Below are 17,683 nucleotides of genomic sequence, written 5' to 3'. Positions count from 1 at the left end.
GGTGTTCCTCTCAAAAGTATGATTTAAAGTAATATATGAACAGGTTTTACATGAAAAAACAGTTCAAGAAAAGTCATACAAATGACTTTAGAGATTTTTAAGGCAGGTTAAAAAACAGAGGAACATTGAAAAATCTTAAAACAAGAAAAGCATTAAACATTTAGTTGTGGACACACTACCACTAAAGTAAGAAATTATATTTTCTTAGCTCTTCATCTTGTTGACAGATTTTATTGTCTACACTGACATTATTTCTGTGTCATGAGTGTAACATGTTGTATCATACAGTGGACTGCAGCAGCTTCTCATGCTGTCTTGTTCCTGAGGTTTAGATTTGTGAATCACCTCGTTAACGTGATCTGTCACAGTCTGACGCCATCTGACCTCAGATCAACTACCTGCCACTCACTGTAATGAATGAGCTGTCCTGAATCTGATGGGTAACCGACTGTGCAGTCGCTGACAGTCAGTGGACTCAATCTTGCAGCTTCATGTGTTTAAGCTGCATTCAAGGATGCAGCGTTTAACTTTAATGTCCTAAAAATCATGTGAAAAGCAGTGATATTCTGTCTGTGTGCGGAACTTGGCTCAGATTTACAGATCAGCTGGAAGGACTGCGTTATTTAGATTTTGTCCATCGCACAGTTTATGTTTTGTTTTTTATGGGGGGGGGGGGGGTGTTAGGAAATCCAATGGTTGCTCTCATTTTGTGTTTTTAGCAGAAAGCGTAATGAGATTCTGCTTCCATTAAATAATTAAAGCCAAATGGAGTAGCAGCTTTCTCTCCACAAACAAAGTGCATCACAGCAAAGCCGCGCGCCAACATCCTGCTATTCTTAAATCTATATATTCTATATATTTCTGTAATGCTTTTATATGTGTGCCATCAGTTCTGTCTACATTACTATGTCACTATATATGATCCAATTTCTGAAAATCGATTGAGTACATCAAAGAGCTGTGTTACTATATGATAGAATTTCTAGCCATTTTTCAGTTTACAAACTGCTTCACACGACCTCCCTCCAAGCTGAAAGCTGAACGCTGACACTGGTTTGGATGTAGCCTTGTAAAATAAATATTATTAAGGTTTGTGAGTATAAATGGATAGATTTACAGTACAAGGTCAGGTGCCAGGTGTCCATTCGTGCATTTCTCCTAAATATATTAGTTAGATTTTAGTAAAACTTCCATACAACGATCACCAAATGAGTCTTCACCCAAACTGCGCATGAGGTTAAACTCAGTGTCATATCGATCAGTTTGTGGGTAATTTTTCTTTTTCACAGAAACTGACTATTGTTCAGATTCTAGTGAAACCAGATGAATTTGTCCTGAATATGAATGTTTGGGATCTCATCTCTTCTCCATGGATTTTAATTTTCATTAGTTTGAGATCCAACCAATGACAAGAAAGATCAAACATTTCTTAAAACTTTCTTAACTTTCTACACGAGCTGCTTCATGCATTACAATAGCCTGTGTCACCGATGTTCCGGTTTCTTCTTTTGGATCGTGTAACATATGCAATGAGAAAAGAGACATTATGCCAAATATCTCAGCCAATCAAAAATACATTAAATTCTGCTTATTGGTTGGGCATCATAAACGCTACCTGTATTTTTATCCACTGGGGTTAGGTTGTTTGCCAGACCCAATAATCTATTTTGTATCACTTCTTGCTGTTCTTCTGTCCTATTCAGGTTTTTATTTATGGATCTCAGGATGTGCAAGCTCACCCATAATCAATAAGCTCCTGACTGACTCAGCCTTTTTCTCTGTAAAAATTAAATAATATACAATGGATATGAGTTTCCAAATGTGCAGTATTATATCAGTCAGGATGTCTAAAATATATCATCTTGAAAATCTGCAATACCATCACATTTTTTTTCAGGGATGAATGAGCTGCCAATTCATTCCTGGTCCTTATTTTTTATTTATTTATTTTTTTTCTGAATGCAAAATCAGTGCAACACTACATACGAGTTTCAATATTTCTTACTGTAAGGTAATCATTTCACATCTTAATGCCTTTAATAATTAATTAGGTAAGTGAATGAAAATTGATAGATGGATAATTTTCTTTCTCTTTATCTTAAGTAACCATTGCTTACATACAAAAATAAAATGGATAAATAAAATGAATTGGAAAAAAATAAAAATACTATATATACATTAAATTATTTGATTTTTATCCATATATTTCAATGTTTTTCTAGTCAAAACTTTTAACAAAACAAAAGCCAAATCCAAAGGCCAGTCAGATGCTATTGGCAACAGAAGGTAGCACTTTCTCTAAGAACACTGTTAAATAACCAACATTAAATGATCATATTTTCCTATTAAGTCTTAATTTGCCAGATCAGATCGGTACTTATACATTTTGAGAATGAGGAACATAAAATAGTGGATTGTGTATTTGCTGATTCTATCCTAACACTAATATGTAATGGTAATAGATTATTTACATGATACTTTGTAGAGACACTCATAGTCCCCAGAGGATTAATCACAGCTTTTCATTTCACTGTTTGTAAGATTGCAAAAGCTGTAAATATTTTATATTTGATTCGCATCATTAAACCATCAGTAGTTCTGCTGCCCGTCTCCACCTCCTCAAACCCTTTTACTTTTGTTTTCTTTGCCCTCCCCCCTAAATCTTCAGCAACATCATCATCCTCCCCCTTATCTTTGTCCCTTTTCACTCAATTCAGCCACTCCAACATTGTGCAGCGGGGACAATAGTGGCAGAGCAGTTTTAATGTTGTCACAGCAGACAGAGCATTCAAGCCACACTGAGGTAATCGCTCGTTTTGTTTAAAAATGACCTCAGCCATTACACAAAATGAAGTCCGAACAATTCATTGCTCTCCTCTTTAAAATGCCTCACCCTCCTCTCAACCTCAAAGAAGCATCGTCATCATCATCATCCTCTTTGTCAGCAGCCAGTTGAATGCTACAGTGTTTCACCTTACCCCCCTCTTCCTCCGTTCTTCCTCCGCCCTCCGCGGCTCCCTCCCTGCTACATCCCACCCTTGCTGCGTTGCCACGGCAACATGTCGGACTGCCTCGCTATCTGCTCTGCCCTCTCCTCCAGATGGGCTCCCTTTTGTTGTGCGTCTGAGTGTTCGTGTGTGTGCTGAGACAGAAACACATTTCTCCATCTTCGTTTTCTTTCTTCCGCGGATGCTCACAGGCACTTGAGTGTCAGTGAGTGCGCCACAAAATGCTGTAAACGAATTATGTGCTATATGAAGACACCATGTTTAATGTATTATTAAATGTTCCAGAATACACTAAATATTCACTAGCTACACATGCATACTGTTTCAAAAACAGCATAAAGACGTACTCCCTTTGTTTTATCTATTTGAGCTGAATCTCGTGGGTGTTCATGCTGATATTTTTCTTTTTTCAATGAAACGTTTTAACAGACATTAAAGGAATTTGTTATTTTCCAAACAATCCCATCAGGATTAACTTCCAAAACAATCATGATCACTTCTACTCCAGCCTAAGGTGTATTTCGTGAGACCATGTTGGTGTCCATATGTCCATTTGAGCCTATTTTGGCTAAACAGAGAGAACAACTGCTGGAATTCAGACAAAGTTGAGGCTACAGAGGCGCACTTGTGGGAGTCCTCCAAAAGACAGACCACTCAGTTGTGATAAAGGCATAGGCTGGTTTAAAAGCGGGCTTGAACAGGAAAAGAGGTGTAACTGGGCTTCAACTCAGAGAGGAAGAAGTGTTAAAAAGGCATTTAGAAAAAAAGAGAAAGAATGAGAAAACAGGCCGTGCCTTCATTGGACTTCTTTTTGTGTTTCACTCCTTTGTCTGTTATGATGTCTGTCTTGTTAATGGCAAGGACTATACAAAAACAAACAAAAGCAGCCCACATTACCATCTGTTCTGCATATTTTCAACATTTTCCCACAAGAAACATCAGACAGCTACAACATGTGAATGTGGGAATGTGGGATTTCAGTAGTGCCGAGTCTTTTCAGGGTACTTCGGATCAAGACCTGACAATGTTATGGCTCAGTCACACTAGAGAAAAGATAGGGCAGCAACCTTCTTGGCAGTTGGAAAAATTGGTGGTTGTCTTGGGATTGCACTATTTTTTTTTTTTTTTTTTAAATTTGCCTATCTACAGTAAGTAGCTGGTGTTTGCATAGGTCACTAGAAAGGTGTACAATGACTTTATGTGTAAATGGCTTGAACCAAAATTCAGAGTTTTCTGTGTCATGAATGTGGCTCTCTTTATTTCCTGGCTAAATCACTATGGTAATTTATGCTGAACACATCACCTGGTTGGTAGCCGGTTATCTTCAGTTTGAAATTGAGGGCAAATGACACATTTTCACAGATTTTTTCATTTACAGCATGTAAATTACATGATGTGTTTTATATGTGCAACTTGTTAAGCCGTACCTTACTAACATTACAAATGAAGCCCAGATGTCACAGCAGCCTATTGTCACTGGAGTTGTTACGTTTATTTATTCATTTGCAGTAAATGTATAAATGTTGTCAACCTTGATTCTGCTGCTAAATCTCTTTTACGCTGCTGGAATTGTAGCTACTGGAACACACACCAAGAATTCCTGTTCATTCAATAAAATTGATTTCACTTTGCTCTGCCAACAAACTAACGATATTTTCATATATCTTTTATTAGACTATGGGACAGTAAAAATTTACTGTTTGAGCAGTTTAAAGTTTCAGAGCTCTAATGTCGCGCCTTCATCTTTGAAATAACCAGCAGCACTGAGAGCACACTCTGCATTAAAATAATTAACTTGAATAAAAATCAAGATTAATCCCAAGATTAATGACATCTGAATGTGTCTCTGATTGGATGACACACTCAGAGGGTCTCATTTTCTGTGTAAGAAAAGTCATGTGACCTGGGAAATTCCCACTTTTTATGTCAGCACACAGAGCCTGAGGAGGCAACCCAGTTCAAAAGAAAGTGGACATTGTAATGCCCATTATCTCCCACTGGAGTTTTAACGAAAGCCTAACTGTGTTGAACTTCCTTCATAATATACCTCTCTGATGGGAGATCGTGATATGACTTGGACTGACCTCAAATAAATCTCAGACAGATTGATGTGTAATGTCGACAGACTGCCAGCAATCAATGTTGCAATCAGTCCAGGAAGTTGGTGATATCTGCAACAGGGGACAAAACTCAACTCGTTGCAAATGCATCGTATTCTTGTTATATTCATACATAAGCATCATTTTGCAGTTAAATTCTCCTCCTACAGAAACTATGTCTCTATTTGTGGAGGAATTTCAATTTTTGTTTCAAGTTACAAGATTGTGGCTGAATTCTAAATTAAAATAGTTTAATAATAGTTCACAGTAACGTCAGCCAATCATGACTTTGACTGGTTACAGATACGATCCCCATCTCCAAAGCAACCATTTCAAAGGCAACACGACCTCAAGTGCATTTTACACAGTCACATATACACATATGACTCTGTGTCCAAACACTAACTTTCCTAGTTTGACTGTTGCATCAGAGACAAACACATCAGTCACCTCTGTGGGCTAAACACACGGTGACACTAGGCAGCAAACACTCCCTTTGAACGACAAAGAAACCTTTGACCGAACCAGAATCAGTAAATCTGGCTTGACTGGTTCTGGTAAATGGAGAACAGACTTAGTAAAATATGAGCAAACAAAAACGTTTTCAGTAAATTATTTCAGCTTGTAAAAGTATGTGTATATCTTTAACCATGTTTATTTTTTGACAAAATATGCAATAGTGACACACTTTTATCTCCCAAGCCTGCATATCTGCAGATATTTAGACCGCATTAACATGTACAGTAGAGTATCGTTCCAGTAAGCAAGGTCTCTGTGGATATAGTGCATTAGCATTGTTATGTAACATATAGAGCTCTGCAGAATAACTGGGTCTCCTGAAAATTGTGCCAACACTGGCTGCAGAAAATTCCCGAGATTAATGTTGACCTACTGTATATTTTGTGAAGCGGCTTAAAATGTATGAAAACACTTTGTTTCTTCATTAGAAGTAATCGTCTGTAAAATATCACTTTATTATGATTGGGAAGAAGTCTATCTCAGGACATTAATTCCACTCTACTGATTTATAATCCTCCTGCTTTTCTCCATCGCCATGAAGTGTAATAAAAAGGTTACGAGACAGCCTGTAATTTATCTTTTTTTATCTAAAGCAGTGTAATCGGGACATCCAGTTTAAATTCATTTTCCATTTATAAGGTGGAAAAACTGGTTAACTTTAAATGGAATCAAAGAATTTTTTGTCTTGCATTATATTAGGAATCAGATACTTGATAGGCAGTTTGCCAACAATCACCATGCCTTGTAAATGTCACTATCCTGTCGTTTCAGTCTGCAAGAAGGAAATTGAGACAGTTTTTAGCGAACAAAGAAGCTTCTGACCAGGTTTTTCTTTGTAAGTAACGCTGTATTGATTGAGATTGTCCTTTCTGCCCGTTATCTCTGAAATGCAGATGGATGAAGACAGCAGCTATCTGACCAAATGCTCTCCCACTTCAATAAAATAAGCTACACTGAGTTTGGCTGCTATAAGCTTTTGATAATTTGAAGAAAATCTGCCAATAGCTGGTATTCTCTGCCAATATTCTAGATCACATTCAGTCTTTGAAATTGAATGTGCAGCAGCATTGGTCCCTTTGTTCATACACTTGAAAAGAATGATTTAAGTGCCTATTTGACTGTGAAATCTCCAAAGCACTGAATGCTTCGCATGTCAGCGTCGAACATGTGACTAGTTAAAGTAATAGTTGGATACATTTCAGAAGCATGTTAGTCTGCACAGCCAAGATGTTATAGTATTTAGCTGCCCTGTGTTAACTGGTAAATTTCAAATCTTTTGAAGTCACACATACACTTTAGAATTAGATTATTTTTTCTATGGAACCTCTATACAGTATATTTAATTTTTATGTATGAAAGACAGACATTGAAATGATAGAAAAGTCACAGCGCCTCTTCGTCTTTTAGCAAAACCGACTTAATCTCATGTCACACCAAAATGGCAGTTAAGGAGTCGAAAACAACATTAAGAGCTTCTGGGGCGAAACATAGAAAACCAGAACTTGTTTCATCTTCGCACATGAAGAAATGTTAATTTGATTTTCAGTACAGAAGCATAATATTTGTTTTACAGGCTCCAGGCAAGAAAGGCAATGTGGTTTCTTTTAGCCACATATTCGTGATATATTATTTGGATCAGGATGATGACAGGTCGAATTTGCCATTTATACTTTTGTGTTTGTTTTCATGCAAGTCACAGAATATTAACATTAAGACCACATGTTTCTAAAATGACTAACTTAAACTAATGATAGCACTAATACCAAGGCTAAATTTCTTAGAAGTTTGATTTTCTTTAACTGCTAATTTACATTCGTATTTGTATTCCTGGCCTGTTCTCAGGCAGTTTTGCATGATTCACAGTTACAATAATCTAATCTAATACCAGGCTTTGGTACAGCCAAGGCAGCTAGTTTTGGACAGACGAGGAACCGAGGGTCAGATCAAATCTGGAGATCTGGATTACAGTTTGTTATCTGAAATGACTCACATTGAAAACTGGAGCCATTGTGGCTATTGTGGGTGTGTGGGTCATGCTGACTTTGTAGCTCCATGCCTGCTGTGTTCAGAGAACTGAAGAATGGCAGAATGGAAAATTGGCACATCCTGGAAACAAGCACGGCCTATTGCCTTCAGACACAGAAATCAGTCACTTTGCTCAGGGAATTTGATATTGGGCAACCATTACCCTTTTTTTTTTATTTCTATACATATGATTCAAGATACTGTTTAATGTCAACTGAAACTCAAAGAAAACATGTACAGTATCGGCATTCACAAAAACAAATACAACAACAAGAATGCAGTTTTTCTTCCAGTTTCACTTCTGGTAAGCTTCTGACTATGGATTTGAACTGTGTTTTATTGATTTTTTTAATGTTTTTATATAAATGCAAATGCAGACAGCAGCTTTGGGTTGCACCCCTAATATCCAGGGACTCAATGAAGATTAGCAGTTTGCATGATGCAGTGGTGAACCAGGAAGGATAGGCAAAATCAGCCCTCTGCTGCTACGTCTCACTCTCCTCTGCCCTTCGTCTGTTTGGCAGGAAGACGAGATCTGTTGAGCTTCAGCCCACAATTTGGACACTCAGGTCAACTCCACCGAACACACACACAAACAGCGAGTGAGAGAGAGAGACCAGGGGCAGAAACCTGGCAGTGCTAAGAAGTCCTCTAGCAGATTTTTAAAAAAGAGCTTACCATTTGCTTGTTCCTTTGTGAACTCCAGCCAATTCAGAAACAAACCTCCTTTATTATCACATAACATAGACTAAAGCACCACTGTGAAGGATGGATTTGAATGTTCAGGGTCATTAACCCTCTGATGCATGAATTATGAAAGCCTTGGTCAAGATTTTTTTCTTAAGTGCTTTTATTCTTCTCAGGACATGAAAAAAAATGTTTAACTCTTTTTTTTTCAAAAATATGTTTTTTTATAAAGTTATAAACTTGTCCACTCCAGTGGACTACATGCGCCTGAGCACTTAGCATGAAATACTGTGAATTTACTGTAAAAATTAATTACCTTGTGTTCTATTGTAAATATACAAACACTTGTTTGCTTGTATCCTTTGAAAAACATCTCAGCAATTTTTTTGGAACTTTCAACTCATAAGGCCCCAATGTTTAGACGTAAATAACAAAACCAATCAACAGTCCTAGCTATGAATCCTACACCTGAATATGGCAAACTATCTCCAACAAGAGAAACATTTTTGAGTCTACACAGTTCTATAACGATGCAGGACAGTATTACCAAGCCCTTAGTAGCATGCTGGAAGAAAACACAAACTGACATCTTAGTCTCTGCATCTCCAAACAGTTCTATGTTCATCACACCTAGGCTGTGCGAAAGTTTGCAACGCATCCAGGGCACAATGGCACACAGCATTGCATGCAGATGTATTTGGTCTTCCGTGTGCACACAACATCATGGCACCTGTTTGCATTTTTCACCTCGGTCAGTTGGGGCCAGTGATATCCTGTGGCAAACCTGACCTCACAGGCTACTTTGGTGACTGCTCTCCACTTCACGGGTTGTGGGGTCCCACTGGGTCTTCCTCTTTTGCATTGCTGGAGGGAGAATCTCTTCTCTTGTTACTGACAGTTCTTTCCCATACAAGTTGGTGTTGTATGTTATATTATCAATTAGATCTGCTGGAAACAGATGTCTGAAGAAATCTATGGGATCCTTCCCCTCCACATTCAATTTCCACTCTCCTAGAAAAGGAGGCAAGTCTCCAACCAAGTCATTGTCTTGGACTTTCCAAATATTTTTGCGGGCTTGAGTATGGTCAGGTGCCATGTACCCATCTCCCACAGCTCCCTGATCATACTGACCTTCCTCTTCATCCTGCCCCTCATCGTTCTCACTTTCTGCATCCTGACTGTCTGTGTCTTCATCATCCGTAGTTCCTATGTCTCTGTTCTGCTCTGGCAGCCACTCTCATCATCACTGGACTTATCACTGAACTCCTCATCACTGCACTCATCAATGAAATCATCATCACTGGAGCTGGATGGAATTTCCTGGACTATTCTGTACGCTGCCTTATTCTTTGCTGCATTTGAAGTCTACAAAATATGATAAAATAATTATTATAGTAACTCAAACTACAGCTGATCTGCACAGAAATATATATTTTAAATGAGTAGCTTATAAATGTAACAATTATATGCTTAATTATAACCAAAACAGTCCCAAAAAACAGTGAGACAATTTATGACTTATGTTAAAAAAATATAGTGGGTAATGCATGATGTCCACTACAGTGGACACATGGTTAATTGTAGTTTTCTACATATTAGACATAACAATTTCTTATTCCAAACAGATAATATCCTTCCCTAGATGTTACTGCATATCATCATATTTTTTTTACCTGTTGGGCTCTTTTAGCATAGAAGGATTGACAGGATATGCCAGCAGTGGTCGGCAGGGGTGACAGTTTGTCTGCCATCTTTGATTCAGAGGAAATTTACTTGCAGTTGCACTAACTGAACACTGAATTGACCTCAATGGAGCATGGCAGCAGAGAGCACTCTAGAGGCTAATATGCAGTTCCACCATAGAAACCAATGCATTAAAGAGATATGTACGTTTTAGTAGCTGTCCACTCCAGTGACCACTATGCATCAGAGGGTTAACCTGTCAATTTAGCAAAGACCTGATATGACAGAGAAAATTCACAGGAGGCGGAATTAAAATATATAGAGAGATTTAAATACATTTCTGATCTCTCTGTTGGGGAAAAATTTAATTTCTCTCTCAGAGCTCCTGAGTGGAGTTGGCAGTATATCCTGCTGAGAGTTTAATTGGTGTAACCTTTCCTCTCAGTCTCAATTTTGTGCAGGAAATAAGCTATAAGGTTACTTTAGATACCTGGGACACTTTGTCAGTGTTCATTGCCTCATTATATTTTTCAAGCCTCTGGTCTTTTTACATAAACTGAAGAATCTTTATAATTAGGAATGATTTATATATATGTAAATGCTATATTTTGGCATAAATTGCTGCTCTTCTCGAAGATGTGCATTAACAGCCTTTTACTTGCAATTTGCTCTGTGTGCATTGATTTGATTCATTGTATTTAAGTGCACACCAAGGTTATACTGATGAACACTGAATCGTCATGCTGAGGGAGGCTTCAAATAAAACACGGGTGCGTGTTGCACCTGCGCAGGCTGAGAGGAAAAAGATATGAACTTCAAACGATGATTTCTTACTCTACATGTGAGCCAGTTTAGCTGCAGGTGGAAATTTTACCATGAATCTCATCCCACTTCCTCACATGCTTTACATTTATAATGCTGTAGGTGAAATCCAGGATTTGCAAGTAATGGACTACATGTAGTTAGTATTATGTAATCCGATTATAAAAGCTAAGTAGGTATAATCAACTTAGATAAAAGATTTGTAATTATTTTATAAGTGGAATGTTAAGGATACTTTGCTTGTGATGGAGTGCTTATAATGAAAAAGTCATCTGACATATACATATGGCTATTTATAGTTCTATGTATTTGTGTAAATCACTTGATTTGAACTGTAAGCTATGTTTTATTTGCAGAAAAGAAAAAAATAGTATTTTAGTATAAGGTGCAGTGCATACATCTGGTGGTAGTATTACATGTTGTTTGCATGTTATCTATTGGATCATGCTTCTAATCTCCGTGACATTTTTACTAAGTAACTGAAAATCTGACCCAACAATTATGACATAAAGTCTGTGATAGAAGCCTACCCAGAAATGTAAGGAAATTAATAAGATTGGTTATTGAGAATCTGTTCTCAGCAGGAATTGCATTTTTCTCAGCAATCTCTTAAAAGCGCTCAGCCTACTGCACCTTAAAGCTTCACAAGACTTCAGCAACACAGCACAATGCAATTTCTCTGCAAAGTTATTTAATATACAATAGACAACAGCGTTTGTATTTCTGCTAGTGCTTTTTTTCAGTGTGTCAATGTTAGATTTTCCAGGCCAATTGGTAAGCAAATAACACCTGGACCATTGAACTGTTGCATGAAAATGAAATGAAAATGAAAAATGCAATGAAAAAACTAACTTTTTTATTACAATCATACTGTGTTATGCCAGAGAGTATTTTCTATCATACGTTTTAACCATGATAGCATGAATGTGCTAAAAATCAAAGTAGCTAAGAAGGCTTAAAAAAAGGAGCACATCATGCATGACAAAAACAATCATAGGGGATGCTTGAACTAAATGCTGGCTGTTTTAAGTGCTGTTTATCCATCAGGACTGTTCTGGTGAGTTTCTCAAATTTGGCAATATCTGTCCTCTTTGAAAAATGTGAAAAATGTAGATGGATAGCACTACAAACTGGTGAAAAAAACTCATATATCTAACATTATGGGCAATATCTGTTTTTAAGGTAGATATCAAAACTAGAGAGGGGTTTAATATAAACAATATGATCCCAGAAAGGAACAAATAGAATAAACAATTTGAGCATCATTACAGAGCAAATGGGTCTCATTGTTTAAAAGGTTTTGGAAAAAAGACAGTTGAAAATGTACTGAGTGGATATAGAGCAACAGCAGGAGGAGGATGACTCTGGAGTCCTTGATTGGATAAAAGGCTCCAGGGAAATAAAAGATGGAAGTGGAGCCCAAGATTGAACCAATGCTGCGTTTATTCTTTAGAAAAGTGGAGTACAAAGGTTATTTTATTGGAGGAGCTGGTTTGTTTTTCAGCATGGGTAAAAAAAATTCAGCCTTCAGGGATCAGCGAAGTGGCACTGCTGTACACTCCTGTCCCAGAACGGTGACAGGAAACAGAGCATTTTCTGTCACTTACAGGAAGATCCACCCTTCGTTTCCCCCTCCTTTTTTTAGGTTCAGCATTAACTTCACTCAGACGACTTTGATAAAGAACAGACCAGCAGCAAACAATGTTGTAACTCCAGGCTACACTTTAAACCCTGAGAAAGACAAGAAAAAAAACCACTCAAATGGATGTTGTCTTTTTTCTCTCAGAAACTCACTTTTACTGGAGGACACGTTTACTCATCCCAGTTCAGATGGGAAGTGACAGAAGCAGAGCAGAGAATAGAGAGTGCTCATCAACCTGATCTGTTGTAGAAAGACTGAAAAAGCATGACGGAGCGAGACAGAGCGAAACTATGACCACAACTCAGAATCACAGAGTGCTGGACGACACACGTCAGATTTGGTTACGTCTGCTGCTTGCTCGTGGAGTGCTGATAGACTCGAACTCACCGGCAAAACTCTTGGATATTACAGATGTGTTGCTGGAAATACTGGGACGCAAGTACGCCGAGAGGAATATATTCTAAGAAAGGATTGTTTGCAATGACATTATGTAGAAGTCAACAACAACACCCTTAATGACTACAAAGATTAGGAAACAAAATGTATTTATAGCGGCATGAGTTTTCGGTGTTTTTATTATAAATGAAAAGATAAATGTCAAGAGATAAACCATGGTATTTTATGAGGACGTTATGGGTTATAGAGAAGTTTGTGAGGCTGCTAAAGGACATGTTATCAACTGGTGCAGGGGATAGCATGACAGTAGTGAGTTGTGCTGTAGGAGTAACAGATGCGTTCAAAGTTTGGGTGGGATTACTTCAGGGATCACCTCTGAGCCCCTTCTTCTTTACAGTTGTGATGGACAGGCTGACAGATGAGGCCAGGCAGGAGTCTCTGTGGACTGTGATGTTCACAGATGACATTGTGATCTGCTGTTAGAGTAGGAAGAGGTGGAAGAGAGCCTGGAGAGGTGGAGGTATCCTCTGTAGATAATGTGAATGACAAGTCAGTAGAAACAAGACAGAATACGTGTGTGTGAATGTGAGAGAGACATGTAAAAGTGAATGTGCAAGGAGTAGAATAATGAAGGTGGGTGAGTTTAAATACCTAGGGTCAACCCTACAAAACACAAGACAGGTAAGTAGAGAGTGGAGGCAGGGAGGAGAGTGTGTCAGCAGTGATTTGTGACTGAAGGATAGCAGCAAGTGTGAAAGTATGGGCTTACAAGATGGTAGTGCGACCTGCCATGATGTATTGTTTGGATACAGTTGCACTGACAAAGAGGCATGACAACCAGAAGGCACAGGATTAGGAATGAGTATATCAGAGGGACAGCTCACATTGAGCAGCAGAGACACAGAGAGAGACAGAGCTGAATGAATAGTGGATATACTGGACAAGGGGTGTTCACGATGGAGCTGCCCGGCAGCAAGAAAAGATTCATGGATGTAGTGAAGTAGGGCGTGCAGAGGGCCGGTGTGACAAAAGCAGATGCTTGGATGAGGGTGGGATTGAGACAGATGATCTGCTGTAGCAATACTTAAAGGGAGCAGCCAAAACAAGAAGATAAAATAGTGTTGTGAACAGTACATACATGAGACATATTTACGGTATTTGTATAGCACCAGTTTAGTTTTTTCACCTCAAGGTGATATGGATTATAAGATTAAAACTACAAAATTAGAAACTGAACCTCACAAATCCATTGATCACGTACAAGCAGCACTTGGTGATTTTTTACAGAGATCTTCAATGAACAGTTAGGGTTTAAGAGGGAAAATAAAACAGAAAAACATAGAAAAACCACAGGCAACAAGCAAAACACAAATGACAAAGACCTCAGGCTTCACAATTGTTTAATCCTTTGCTTCTCCGTCTTTTGGCACTTCTCCTTCAGGATTAACTGGAAGGCCTGAGGTGGACTATATTCATCCCTCATAAGTCAAAACTATCACCTCTGCCTATGAATAATGGACTAATATTACCGTATCCAGCCTTGGAGTCCAATTTTATCAGGTCAAAGTAAACTTCATTGTCATCTCTGCTTTATACAGTTCAGTATATAGAGAGACGAAACGACGTGGCTCCAGTTCCATCCAGTGCAAAAGAACAACAATAAATATAGGAAGACTAAGAATAAGAAGAATAAACATATATACACTTTGAGACTGAGGTAAGGGGAGTAAATATACATTCTGAGGTAAGAACTTTTAACAACTTAGTAAGGATTGCTTGTCCCCTGAATTCAAGTGACTGAAGAGCACCTACAAAAGGAAAATTAAATCCAGTCTGCTTCAACTCAATGTGTCAGAGATGCTTTTCATGATTTTTTACAAGCTGAATTTCTGCAATAAGTTTACTACTTTCACTTGCTTGTCCAGAGAAGATTCAGGTCAGCATGGGTTAATGATAAAAGCAAACTCGGGGATGTTGTGGATCTGCTTCCCATTGTCTGGCTCCATCATGTCTCGAGCTGCTGTCACAGCTCCCGTTTGATAAACTAAATAATAAATGAGCAGGCTGTGACTTACAGTAGCTCTGTGTGACCTGATCTTACAGGTTCAGCAGGTTCAGACATAAAATACATGGTTCACCCACCAAAGATCTGTCTGTCTTGTTTTCTGTTGCTGTGTGAAAGCTGTTCTGAGAGAAACTCTTCTTCTACTTCTTCTTGCCTGCTGCTGTAGTCTTACCTGAAACTGAATCAAATTGTTACTTATGTTATCAGAAAATAGAGCTTGATCAGTTTTATTCAGTTTTGTTAATAAAAAAAAACAAAACAAAGATATTGTTAGGATTGTTCTGCCAACATGAAACTAAAAAAAGCCACTCCTTAGCTATGACTCCCTTTTCTTGGACATTTGGTCCACATTGTGTTTTATACCCACAACATTTCCACTCAAAAGACTTTCTCACCACTTTATGTTTTAGCTTTTCCACATTCAACACTTTGCCAACCTGCTGGGCTACAGTCCAACTATAATTATATCCAATCAGAGCTGCCTGTCCGCTGTGGAGCTCTAAGCAATCCTGAAACAATTATAGTACTTTATGACAATGAACCAGTGGTTAACATTTTAAAAGGTTCTCTTTGCAGCCTGTATCACCGGTAACTTTCAGAGTATCTGTGTCAAGAACATTTTACTCTTTTACTTTTTATATCTCGATTAATATATCTGGTGAAAGGTTCAGAAGAAAAAGCTGTATGATTAATAAGTGGACTAATATATCTAAGGGAAAAGGGCATTTTGTCTAAACATGCAGTGTTTTCTTTAGATCACCTAATAAAGTAAATTTGAATAAATCTCAGAGCACTGCTGCTTTTCACACTCCAGTTTGTCTCTTGATCCAACTATTTTTGAAAGGTACATCAGTACTAGAGTCATTAAATATTCACCTGCCCTGACAGTTACATAATACCTTTACCGACAAACTCCTTTCAGTCATGCTGGGTAGCACTCTGAAGCGTTTCTCTGTAAACACTGTTTTAAACAGCAGGTAGTGTTTTCCTTTTGCTTTGAGAAAGACTTAAAGTCAAACACACCAAATGACAATAACTTGAAAAGAATTTAAAGCAGCAAGGGTAGAAAATATGTGGAAAATACTGTGTACTAACTCTTACTGTTTCATCTTTCTTTGGTCTCCTTTGAATATCAGAGCCCTGCTGCTTTTGTTTTTCCTGCGTGTTTTGTTTGGTTTAGTAAATTGCCTTTGCTGTCATTAAATTTCAAATTCAGTGGCCGATGAGTGAAATACTAGTTAGAGCATGTGACGAACACTCACATTCAGAATGTGGTTTAGGAGTAGTTTTGCAAGGTTTTTTTGGCTTTTTGTTGTTATAGGTTGTTATATATTAACATTCTTGATTATAGTGTCTACAAATTCATTGAAAAGACCAAGAGCAATCATATTATCTAATCCACTGATCCTTGTAACATTTATTATGCAATATATCTTACATAGTAGTGTCACAGAACCTCAGTTATATCCAGAAACCATTAAGCAGATCAGTGAGCTACAATGTTACACTCTGTGGCACACTGGCATGTCCCGTAATCACATTAAACACACTGCAGTTTATTTTAACTCAATCTGCTGTCATATTAATAGTAAATGTACATTCATTCACTGAAGCATTTAGCCCTAACCAATGCTCTGATTTCTACTATTTGGGTGTCATTTCATGACATGCTACGGTCATGTATTCAAGAGTGACGGAGAGACCCAAATGCTGATAATTGAAGCAGACTAAATTAACACACAACAAGAAGTTTATTGAGGCTAAAGGTCAGGATTTCAATAGTTCAAAAACAAACAGAAACACGAAAACCTTGAGGAACAAACAATGAGAAGACAGGGGTGAGTAACAGACAGAGTAAGGAGAAGCACTGAACTGTTTATGCACATGAGGGTTAGCAAGAAAGTGGAAACAGGAGGGAAACAAGACACAGCTGAACTTAATCTAGACAAAGAGACAAAGTAAATGTAAATGCAGGAGACAAGAGACAAATAAAACAGGAAGTGAGTGACAATAAGTGAAACAGGAAAATAGAGAGATATAAGTTAACTTTACAAGCGGGATAACAGGAGGATGAGACAGAGGGAAACCCTGAGGGAATTAATAACTCTAGAAATATGCTTGGGATAGGCTCAGCCCTCTGAATTGGATAAGTGGGAGAAAGTGGATAGATGGATATAAAATCAAACAGTAACTGAAATTCAAATATTACAAGAACTGAAGTCACGTAATGCTATTGAATAAATGGAAATCCCACCTAAATAATAAATAAAAAACATGGAAAAACAAACAAGAACACCTATAGCAAAAAAAAAATTAAAGTTACCAAAAAAATGAGAAAAGAGCAGCGATTGTGACAAATGCCAAAATGGGAAGTAAAGGGGATCTATGATCCAAATTTCATCTATATATTTTCATTTTTGACCTGTACTTGAGTAGCTTTGCATACTTCATGGATAAAAATATTATCTCCTGGTCTTTCATCCAGCCCCTCAGGTCATCCATGATCTGATATACTGACGTTTTAGCTCCTCCCCTTTAGGTGTCTACTGCCTCTGTCAGACAAAAGATTTGTTTAGCAAGTGTTTGGGGGGCATTTAAGGATATCCATCTCATCTTTAAAAGACTTGGAAAATGTGTATATAGATCAAATAAAACTAAATGTGTTTTCTTTATATTACATGATGTGATATGGATATTTTTTTTTATCTTTCTTTACAAAATGTATGGGCTATGCCTG

The 17,683-nt window shown here is 37.8% G+C and overlaps 1 protein-coding gene and 1 pseudogene across 1 annotated transcript in view; one reads left to right on the top strand and one right to left on the bottom strand.

Moving 5' to 3' along the window:
- clvs2 (clavesin 2) overlaps nucleotides 1–17,683 on the top strand; it is a 51,405-nt gene that overhangs the window by 22,417 nt on the left and 11,305 nt on the right. The window lies entirely within an intron of this gene.
- On the bottom strand, nucleotides 8,626–10,267 carry LOC146652684 (uncharacterized; annotated as a pseudogene).

Source organism: Rhamphochromis longiceps, linkage group LG15 (genome assembly GCF_057381845.1).
Source record: "Rhamphochromis longiceps isolate RC_006_pf linkage group LG15, R_longiceps_female_GT1.1, whole genome shotgun sequence".
NCBI lineage: Eukaryota > Metazoa > Chordata > Actinopteri > Cichliformes > Cichlidae > Rhamphochromis > Rhamphochromis longiceps.
The sequence above is the reverse complement of the archived record's forward strand: the minus strand, read 5'-3'. Positions and strand labels throughout refer to the sequence as shown.